This window comes from Tachypleus tridentatus, chromosome 7, assembly GCF_004210375.1.
Source record: "Tachypleus tridentatus isolate NWPU-2018 chromosome 7, ASM421037v1, whole genome shotgun sequence".
NCBI classification, from domain to species: Eukaryota; Metazoa; Arthropoda; class Merostomata; order Xiphosura; family Limulidae; genus Tachypleus; species Tachypleus tridentatus.
Genome location: NC_134831.1, coordinates 54,630,545 through 54,641,532, shown reverse-complemented (window position 1 = coordinate 54,641,532; position 10,988 = coordinate 54,630,545).

The window sequence follows — 10,988 nt, the reverse complement described above, 5'->3', positions numbered from 1 at the left end:
TGTTCACACAGCTATATACTAGACTGTTTCTGCCAAACATCAAAACAATCGCTCTTATTAGAAAACTTTACCGTAATGTTGTGCTCGAGATTATTTGAAGCTCTCCGTTTTACTAATGCTTCACCGAGTGCTCTTGAAAATGATATAAAATGTTTTGAAGTTATATTTTCATCCTGGCTACTGTCCTATACATACTTTATTATCATGGTAAGGTAGAAGAGACAGCTCTATACAAGTAAAGTATATATTCACCTACAAAATACTACTAGTTACGTTTAACTCAATTACGATCCGACAAGACAAACATTCAAACTTCTACGGTTCAACAAATAAAATCCTCATACTCTCGAAAACCGGAATTTTACGTCACCTGAAGACGCATAAACTCAATTTCCTGTAAGGCCTATTGTTCCAGTGTACAGATCACCCGCAAACGATTTGTGATGGTTAATGGAAAAAACTTCTGCTCTCGATTCTGTTACCTAGTCACTTAACATAGTTCCAAAGATTTCTTAGAGAAGCTCACAAACACTCAGTTGAACCTAGGCTAGGCAGCGTTCTGTTGTAGGAGAGATTGCATCATATCTATCCACTTCTATTGAAGAAGCAACATTAGCTATCATCAAAATCTTAAAAGAAAATTTTAATACCATAGGTATTCCGGGATTATCGACTAATTTAAAGGAAGCAATCTTTCATTATGTAACATTTATTTCCATTTTGAACTAAATACTAATCAATTAATTCAGTGTAACAATGAATAATAAGGTTTTAATAGTTGCTTCTGTAGTGTTTTTGAGTTAAAATATCCTATCTGCTCGGAAGCAAATCCTGAAATCTGGTATCGCTATGTGGAGAATAAGTTTTATATTTCAAACCATACAGTGAAACAACAAATTAGTTTACACAACCAAGTCAGTGAGATATACATTAACATTAACGTCAATCTTACATGTACACAGCTGCTTTCCTAAACTCCCTGCTAACATAGGAAGATAAAAAAAATACACAGGAAAAATCATAAGACGCCACTAATTGTACCTTATGATCACATAGCCTTCCATACATAAGAAAAGACTGTGGGCGAACTACGTGGGATACCAAGAAGATGCATGGTTACAAAAACACGGCACAAAAAATAACTAACGTTTGACATATTCTTCTACAAAACGACTAACCGAATAAATACATAATAAATATTCTCAACAGCCTAGGGGAAAAACAAAAAAGATAAAGTGAGGAAATGTACTCAACAAATAACAATGAAAATAGAACAATAGGAAATAAACATTCCCCCGCAACATAAATACATTTATGCCCTCTCAGTCATTCTATCTGCTTGGTTTGCGTCTCTATTTATAATGAAATTATTTTCTTTCAGAATTCGTTATGGAAACATTCGTATCCTTTATCCTTACTAGAAAATTTAACCCGTAACATCGTGGATGAAACGTTATTCTCTATACTTGTGTCTCCACAACAGGCAGTTGCCGTCCATTCTACGAAGTTCCATCATGAATATTCCACCTAAACAATTTATCAAAAAATATGTAACTTCATTAATAATAAATAGGTCAACCAAATTATATCTAAACGTGTCCCAACTTTTCTTTACGTCTTGTTATTCCTTAGCTTGGAAAATAAAGTTTTATTGTTAAAACCCAACTAAACAAGCTATTCAGGTTCTGCTCTTACACTGCACTCTGTATTGTCTTCAAAACATTTTTTTAGAACTAAAGACATTTTACTCTTAGTTTCAAAGCTCGTATATTATTCACATGTTCTAGACGTAAAGCCATTTACGTAGGCAAAACTTCTCACAGTTTACAAGTACGCGCTTTGAAATACACGAGAGTTTCTAACAGACCCGGACTTTGAACTCCACGATTTTGCAACTGCCGGATGCTAACCAAGGACTATGGATTCTAAGATTCACGGTTTAGCACGCTAAACATTAAGCTACATATGTTATAAGAATGAATAATAAACGACACGGACGATAAAATGATTATGATATTAATTTTTTATCTATGGAATTATTGAAACAAAATATTCCAATTATAATGCACGTATAAGAGGTACTTAGAAAAAAATTTTGCTCCAATACATTAGATTTAACACGTTTCATTTCAAAATTATTTTAATACTGAATATCACATTATCCGGCTAAAGTTTCCAGTTGTTCAGAAACACTTCTCCAACTAACTCAACTACTGTCGGCTTGACCATATAGCTGAACCCAAAGGTCACTTGTTTGTTTCTCACTACAGTCATCAAAAAACACCTGTTTCTCTTTAACTTGCAGTGGTATCAAAGATACTTGATTTAAATATATATTTTAAACAGTTTGGACCCTATAATATAAGTTTTACTTTTTCCCAGGCCTCGCACGGCCAGGTGGTTAGGACGTTCGGTTTTTAACTGACCAGTCACACGTTCGAATCCCCATCTCACCGAACATACTCTCTCTTTCAGCTGTATAGGCATTGTAAAATAACGTTCACTACCACTATGCGTTGTAAAAAGAGTAGCCCAAGAGTTGACGGTGGGTGATGATGACTCTTTGCCTTTTCTCTAGTTTTACACTGGTAAATTTGTGACGGCTAGCGTAGATAGCCCACGTGTAGCTTTGCGCGAAATTCATAACAAATATTTTTCGAGTAATACTTTAATTACATTTAAAAGATCAGAAATTGTATATTTCACAGTGACAGTCAAATCCCATTACTAGAGTAAATTAGTGTTAGGTGTTGTTGATGAGGTTTCTTCCTTCTAGTGTGTTGATTTAAAAATTCAGACGATTATAAGCAGATAGCCCTGAAGCCAACCAAATCAACTATAAATATAAACAAAATCAGGGATAACTTCAAAAAATTGCAATTTAATAACAAACTCCGAGAAGTCACCGAAGCGTTATCATGATCCATACAACAACATTATGACGTTTATCATGTATAAATAACTATTCCAGAAAAATTACTTTTTCCGCGTGGATGGTACGAAAGGCTATTTGTTATTAATAAATGTTTATTACTTTGGCTAAATAATCTTGATCGTTTTAGCACAAGTTATACAATGAGTCACCTGTCGCCCGTTTAATTGAACCTTGGATGTTAACAATGCAAATATGTGAACTTGCCGTTGATCCGTTCGTGGGGACTGGTAAACTGTAACGGTTAAACAAATGTGAAGGATGAATTGTTTCAATTCGGATAATTACGTTAATATTCGGTTTTATGTTTTTTATCAGATAAATGATGTTTTCTTCCTTTTCGGACTTAACGCCTAAAAACAACAAATATGGTAAATCCACAGAAGTTTTCTTAGGAAAGAAGAAACCTCTAGCTGTTTGCATGTAATCCGAATGACATTTATGACATTTTATGTAAGGTTTTGATATAATGTATTCATTTTCTGTTTAGCTTTTTATCAAAGCTCCTACTTAATCCAATCAAACGTTTGACAGCTAAGAAAAGTAAAAGTTGAAAATGTAACAATGTTGTATTACGTTCCGAAATAACTAAAACAAATCAATTGAAATAAGACATTTAATGAAAAACGTTGGTAAAAAGAAGAGAGTGTCAGATTATCAATTTTATTCATGTAGGTCATAGAACTAAATTAATATTTTTATCTGCGTTAGTTTTTATTATATATCATATATACTTTAGAATATAGCCTTTTTGTTTAAAAATAACTACATATGATATTTTAACATCATATCTTCTAGACTTCTGTAAAACAGAGTTGATTGTTCTTCTTCTAGTTTGATGTAAGCCCAGCATGACCAGGTGGTTAGAGCGCTCGACTCCTAATTGGAGAGTCGCAGGTTTGAATCCCTGTCACATCAAACAAGATCGCCCTTTCAGCCATGGAGGAGTTATAATGTGATGGTCAATCCCACTATTCCTTGGTAAAAAAGTAGGCGAAGAGCTGCCAGTGGATGGTGATGACTAGCTGCTTTTCTTCTAATCTTACTCTGTTAAACTGGGGACGGTTAGCGCAGATAGCCTTCGTGTAGCTTTAAGCGAAATTAAAAAACAAACTATTTTGACTTTTTCGTCAACATGTGTTTATTTACTGTACTTTGGCAGCACGTTATTTCTATAATGTAGTCAAGTGAACCACTATAAATGTCTTTTGTATTTCCCATTTTATTAACACACACACGTACAATAGTGTTCAGAACACTATCGCCAAACACTCTTTGTTTGTCAGCTTATGTTCATTTCTGTCGATCACGTTGGATTTAAAGGCCGCTGTTTAACTGATCATTGAGATCTAATGAGCAATATTTTAAAAATGATTTTAATGAAACATCTTTTTTAAATGTTAAAAATATAAATTCCAAATTTTAATTATTATGGTATGTAATACTTTGTGCTGGAGAAGTTTGATGGATAGTTTGTATAGCATTGCGTCACAATTAGATTGATAATATATGTTTTCACAAATCTTTCTTCACTGGCTCCATGTTACGGGTTTCCAGTAAAACGATACATTAAAACATTTCAAACGCATGCCACTATCGGTGAGGCATTTCGCTCAATACCAGAGTTCGTCAGGATGGCTGCTATGCCGTTGGTAAAAAGACATGTGACTCAGGACTATGTTATTTAAGTATTATTACTTTTTCTGACAGATTTTTGTGTTTATCCATATATCTATATGTGTCCTTGGTTGTCTAAAATGCAAGAAAATTTTTTTCACAATTTAGGGTGTCCTTTATTCGTTACTTGTGCTAAATAAAATATTAATTCATCGTTTCAGTTTCTTAATATACTTTAGATTGGAAACAAATATAAGTACATAAATTCTGAATATTCGAATTGCGCAACATTTTAACATTCTAAAATAGCTTGATACCGTACTAATCACAATTTATTGGGAAATGTTGTACTATAAAAATCGCTATGAATACGATATCAGATATTTGTGCGCTTAACTTTATGTTATAAGTTTTGGCCATAATTAATCTATGGCTAGAAGTCATTAATTCAAGTTCTTGTAGATTCGTTGAGGACTTACCTTCCCGGTTAGAGACAAGATACTGTGTAAGGATGTATCGTAGAAATCTAGCAATGAGGACTTACCTTCCCGGTTAGAGACAAGATACTGTGTAAGGATGTATCGTAGAACGCTAGCAATGAGGACTTACCTTCCCGGTTAGAGACAAGATACTGTGTAAGGATGTATCGTAGAACGCTAGCAATGAGGACTTACCTTCCCGGTTAGAGACAAGATACTGTGTAAGGATGTATCGTAGAACGCTAGCAATGAGGACTTACCTTCCCGGTTAGAGACAAGATACTGTGTAAGGATGTATCGTAGAACGCTAGCAATGAGGACTTACCTTCCCGGTTAGAGACAAGATACTGTGTAAGGATGTATCGTAGAACGCTAGCAATGAGGACTTACCTTCCCGGTTAGAGACAAGATACTGTGTAAGGATGTATCGTAGAACGCTAGCAATGAGGACTTACCTTCCCGGTTAGAGACAAGATACTGTGTAAGGATGTATCGTAGAACGCTATCAATGAGGACTTACCTTCCCGGTTAGAGACAAGATACTGTGTAAGGATGTATCATAGAACGCTAGCAATGAGGACTTACCTTCCCGGTTAGAGACAAGATACTGTGTAAGGATGTATCGTAGAACGCTAGCAATGAGGACTTACCTTCCCGGTTAGAGACAAGATACTGTGTAAGGATGTATCGTAGAACGCTAGCAATGAGGACTTACCTTCCCGGTTAGAGACAAGATACTGTGTAAGGATGTATCGTAGAACGCTAGCAATGAGGACTTACCTTCCCGGTTAGAGACAAGATACTGTGTAAGGATGTATCGTAGAACGCTAGCAATGAGGACTTACCTTCCCGGTTAGAGACAAGATACTGTGTAAGGATGTATCGTAGAACGCTAGCAATGAGGACTTACCTTCCCGGTTAGAGACAAGATACTGTGTAAGGATGTATCGTAGAAATCTAGCAATGAGGACTTACCTTCCCGGTTAGAGACAAGATACTGTGTAAGGATGTATCGTAGAACGCTAGCAATGAGGACTTACCTTCCCGGTTAGAGACAAGATACTGTGTAAGGATGTATCGTAGAACGCTAGCAATGAGGACTTACCTTCCCGGTTAGAGACAAGATACTGTGTAAGGATGTATCGTAGAACGCTAGCAATGAGGATTTACCTTCCCGGTTAGAGACAAGATACTGTGTAAGGATGTATCGTAGAACGCTAGCAATGAGGACTTACCTTCCCGGTTAGAGACAAGATACTGTGTAAGGATGTATCGTAGAACGCTAGCAATGAGGACTTACCTTCCCGGTTAGAGACAAGATACTGTGTAAGGATGTATCGTAGAACGCTAGCAATGAGGACTTACCTTCCCGGTTAGAGACAAGATACTGTGTAAGGATGTATCGTAGAACGCTAGCAATGAGGACTTACCTTCCCGGTTAGAGACAAGATACTGTGTAAGGATGTATCGTAGAACGCTAGCAATGAGGACTTACCTTCCCGGTTAGAGACAAGATACTGTGTAAGGATGTATCGTAGAACGCTAGCAATGAGGACTTACCTTCCCGGTTAGAGACAAGATACTGTGTAAGGATGTATCGTAGAACGCTAGCAATGAGGACTTACCTTCCCGGTTAGAGACAAGATACTGTGTAAGGATGTATCGTAGAACGCTAGCAATGAGGACTTACCTTCCCGGTTAGAGACAAGATACTGTGTAAGGATGTATCGTAGAACGCTAGCAATGAGGACTTACCTTCCCGGTTAGAGACAAGATACTGTGTAAGGATGTATCGTAGAACGCTAGCAATGAGGACTTACCTTCCCGGTTAGAGACAAGATACTGTGTAAGGATGTATCGTAGAACGCTAGCAATGAGGACTTACCTTCCCGGTTAGAGACAAGATACTGTGTAAGGATGTATCGTAGAACGCTAGCAATGAGGACTTACCTTCCCGGTTAGAGACAAGATACTGTGTAAGGATGTATCGTAGAACGCTAGCAATGAGGATTTACCTTCCCGGTTAGAGACAAGATACTGTGTAAGGATGTATCGTAGAACGCTAGCAATGCGAATATTACACTTATATCTCCTTCTCTGATGGTTTAAACTGAATGATCGGTCATCAAAAAAACTGTTATGATAATATTGGTTTCAAAGTAAACACAGCTGACTAAGACAACGTTGCGAGCCCTAAGAGAATGGATATTCAAAATTTGTCTAGACTTCCATTTCCATTAATTTCCATGTGTACAACTGCATTAAATGTCTTGTTAAATATGACACAGAGTTCTATATATGATATTATAATTGTTCTGTGTTTAAGAATCATACGGTTTTATATATCTCAGAATATATAGAGGAAGCTCATGTTCAAAGTAAACTGTATTTCATGCTCGAGTGACACACTGAGAATGGTTACATGTAAACGCTTTTTGCATATATATTATGGGCTTTCAGTGTGCACGTATAAATATCTGTTACAGGTAGAAAATACATATAACTATATACTTTCAGGAAAACTACGCTTAATGGGTTCCAACTAGTAATAAACTCTGAATGCCGTTTTTCAATACCACTAAATCATGAGATTGCATGTACATCATTCACGTATTACTACCTGAACTGCAAGTTGGTCCAATGTTTGAGTTAGCGAACTGGATTTGAATCCCCACACTTTAAACTGTGGGTGAGTCAGTCCCTCAGTGTGGTCGGTGGGTGGTAGGAATTCCATGACTGGCTGCCTTATCTCTAGTCAACAGTTCAAATTAAATGATGATGACCGATAGCCACAGTAGTTTTACTATAGATATAAAATACACATACTTATGTAATACAGATGAGTCAATTTAGAAAACTGTAATAATGTAGTCACTTTAGAGTTTATTTTATAGCCGAAATAAAAATTAAAACATAAAACTTAGTTAACATTGAGCTTCTACCGTGTTCCTGAATTTCCATCGTATTCGAATGCTTCAAAAAATAGTGCACATTGCATTTCCTAACATTGAATAAAATATAAAGACTGCATATCCACAGAAGTAAACAACCAGTTACATTGTAATATATTTCTATTTACCTAGACAGATTTGAATTTGTATTTGTTTTGAATTTCGCGCAAAGCTACTCGAGGGCTATCAGCGCTAGCCGTCCCTAATTTAGGTGTGTAAGACTAGAGGGAAGGCAGCTAGTCATTACCACCCATCGCCAACTCTTGGGCTACTCTTTTACCAACGAATAGTGGGATTGACTGTCACATTATAACGCCCCACGGCTGAAAGGGCGGGCATGTTCGGGATTCGAACCCGCGACCCTCAGATTACGAGTCGAACGCCTTAACACGCTTGGCTATGTCTGGCCTACCTAGACAGATGTGTAAACAAAAACGTTATAAAATATTTAGAAAACAGGATCTTGCGCGTAGTTTATTTCCTATCTTCAAAATGTAAATATATCTAGCGAAAATATTCTTTAACTATGGAAGTCAATAACCTTCAAATACTTTGTACTTTCTATCAGTACCAGTACTATCCACGTTTTATTGTAATCTCAATAAACATTCTTATCGTCAGGTTTAGCGCTAAAAAAATAAAATCCTGAGCGCGACTCTCCGTTATGAACAGATTGCCGATAGCCAACAGTGTAGCTTTTCACTAAAAACAACATCAGCTGAATTGTATTTATACACAACTTTGTTTACTATAGAGCCTTGTGGAATGAAAACACAAACCCAGCCCCCTTGTATAATTTACGGAAACCCAGTCGGTGAGCCAATGGTAAGTTGACAGACGTACAAGTCTAAAATTCTAGATTTTATTTCCTGAGGTTGACATATTATAACATAAATCTATGCATTTCTAACTTAATGCTAACGTGTCCTGGTGGTTAGAAACTGAATTCACAATACGCTTGTCTCGGTTATAATGTGACGGTCAATCCTACTATTCCATTAAATTATTTCAATCTTTGGGGTGATGTTTACTAACTACCATCCCTCTAGATTCTTCTTTCTAAATTAAAAAGGCAAATAGTATCTTTGCGCAATATTGAACAAATAAACAAATATTTTGGATTATAACAAATATTTAAACAAACATTTAGATTAATGAATTATTAATCAACATTTTTGTTTTCATCTTCGATATTTCTATGTATATTTTATTTAAGTCATTTTTAATTTTTTATCAGAAACATCTTCGGGAAAATCTTAATTGTATAGGTAGTATACCAACATATATTTTTCACAACTAAGTTTATTCATTGTTAAGTCGTCAACCTTATTCAGTTTTTCTTTATCCGGCTGGTGTTATCTAGACTACAGTCGTGAAAAGCCACACAAAGTCTACATACGCATAGCCGTCACTAATTTAGAACCGATAGACCAGAGGGTAATAAGTTGGTCAACAACACTCCCTACTAACTCTTAAGTTATTTTAGTCTGGCCTAATAGAATCTCTATTATAGCTAAACATTGACCTCAGAACGGCCTTTTAAAGGAACGAGGCACGAACATAAATAGATGGATTCACAATCCGGGCACTCTGACCAATAGCCCACACCCGGCCTTCCGTTAGAAGAAACATCATGTTAGTTGTATTTTCAAATGAATCATATTTAAGAAGCATATTGTCATCAAGTAGTGTGTTATTTTTAAACTTCTAAGCTATAACTCCCCTTCTGATTTTCATATGCTACCTTATTTTGGAAAGATGGAAGTAAATTTAGATCTAAAAAAATATGTTTCTGATTTTCTGCGTTGTCCTGTAATATTTTATAGTAATAGAGTAATGCTTTAATACCAGTCGTTGCTATCATTCCATTAACACAATTAGTAGTTTTATAATTCCATTGTAACGGATCCATGAGTTCCCAAGAAACTTATTTACTTGTCTCTAAAGTATATTTCAAAGTTTTTTGGTTAATTCTTCTTGCAGGATCCCAAAGAATTAACTGAGAACGCCTTATTAGGAATTGCAAAGAAGCCAATAAAACATCAGTGTGAAACTGTTGTTAACGAATAGAAATTGTTAGTATATGTATATATATATATATATATATATAGAGAGAGAGAGAGAGAGAGAGAGAGAGAGATCATATATTCTTTGTGAAAGCTTTGTACTTTTGGTTTATTTTCCATATATATATTTTTTACATTTACGTGATGATATTACTAATTTTGAACACCCTAACTGATGAAATATTAACCACCTATACACACTTTAAAATTTCAACTTTATTGGTGTGAAAAATATTTATAATCATATCTCAAAGTTAATCAAAAACGTCACAAAATCCGTACAAATGGACGATTTTGCTTAACATAATAACATTTCATTACATCGAAAGAGCCTAAACAGAGTCACAAAATGTGTATAAAGACATGATTTTGCTTAATCTAACAGTAGTTTTCTGTCTTTTCACTTTTAGTACTTATTTACATCAATATAAGTATTTCTTTTTCGGCGGACAGAAAACATAAGTACGTGTTCCTACATCTTCTCGTATAAATTACTGATTATATACAAATTTATATAGCATGTCCGACATAAAGCTTACCAATAATTTCTTATGTAACTATGTTTCTTATGTTAAATCACCAGCTCTGTTTTGATGAGCAATGCAGTAATCTATCTTCATTGCACTAAATGGGAACCGACCAATGGTGTAAGAGTAGTAATAACGTAATTAAATTATGGGGGAGTAAGATCCAAATAAGGAAAAAAATTAAAAGTTATGAAATCTAAACAGTGGTCAGTTTTGTGTTTTTTTTTCACTTTTAAAAGATTCGCCTTTTACTTTTGAAAGTAATTTGTATGATAAAATTAACTGTGATATAGTTTAATTACTGTAAGGCCTGTAGAATGTAATAATTTTCTCACCTATCTTCACCAGAAGTGTTTCCTCATAATTCTGTAATAATGATAATGATATATAAAACGGTAATGAGCATAGTTAACGTT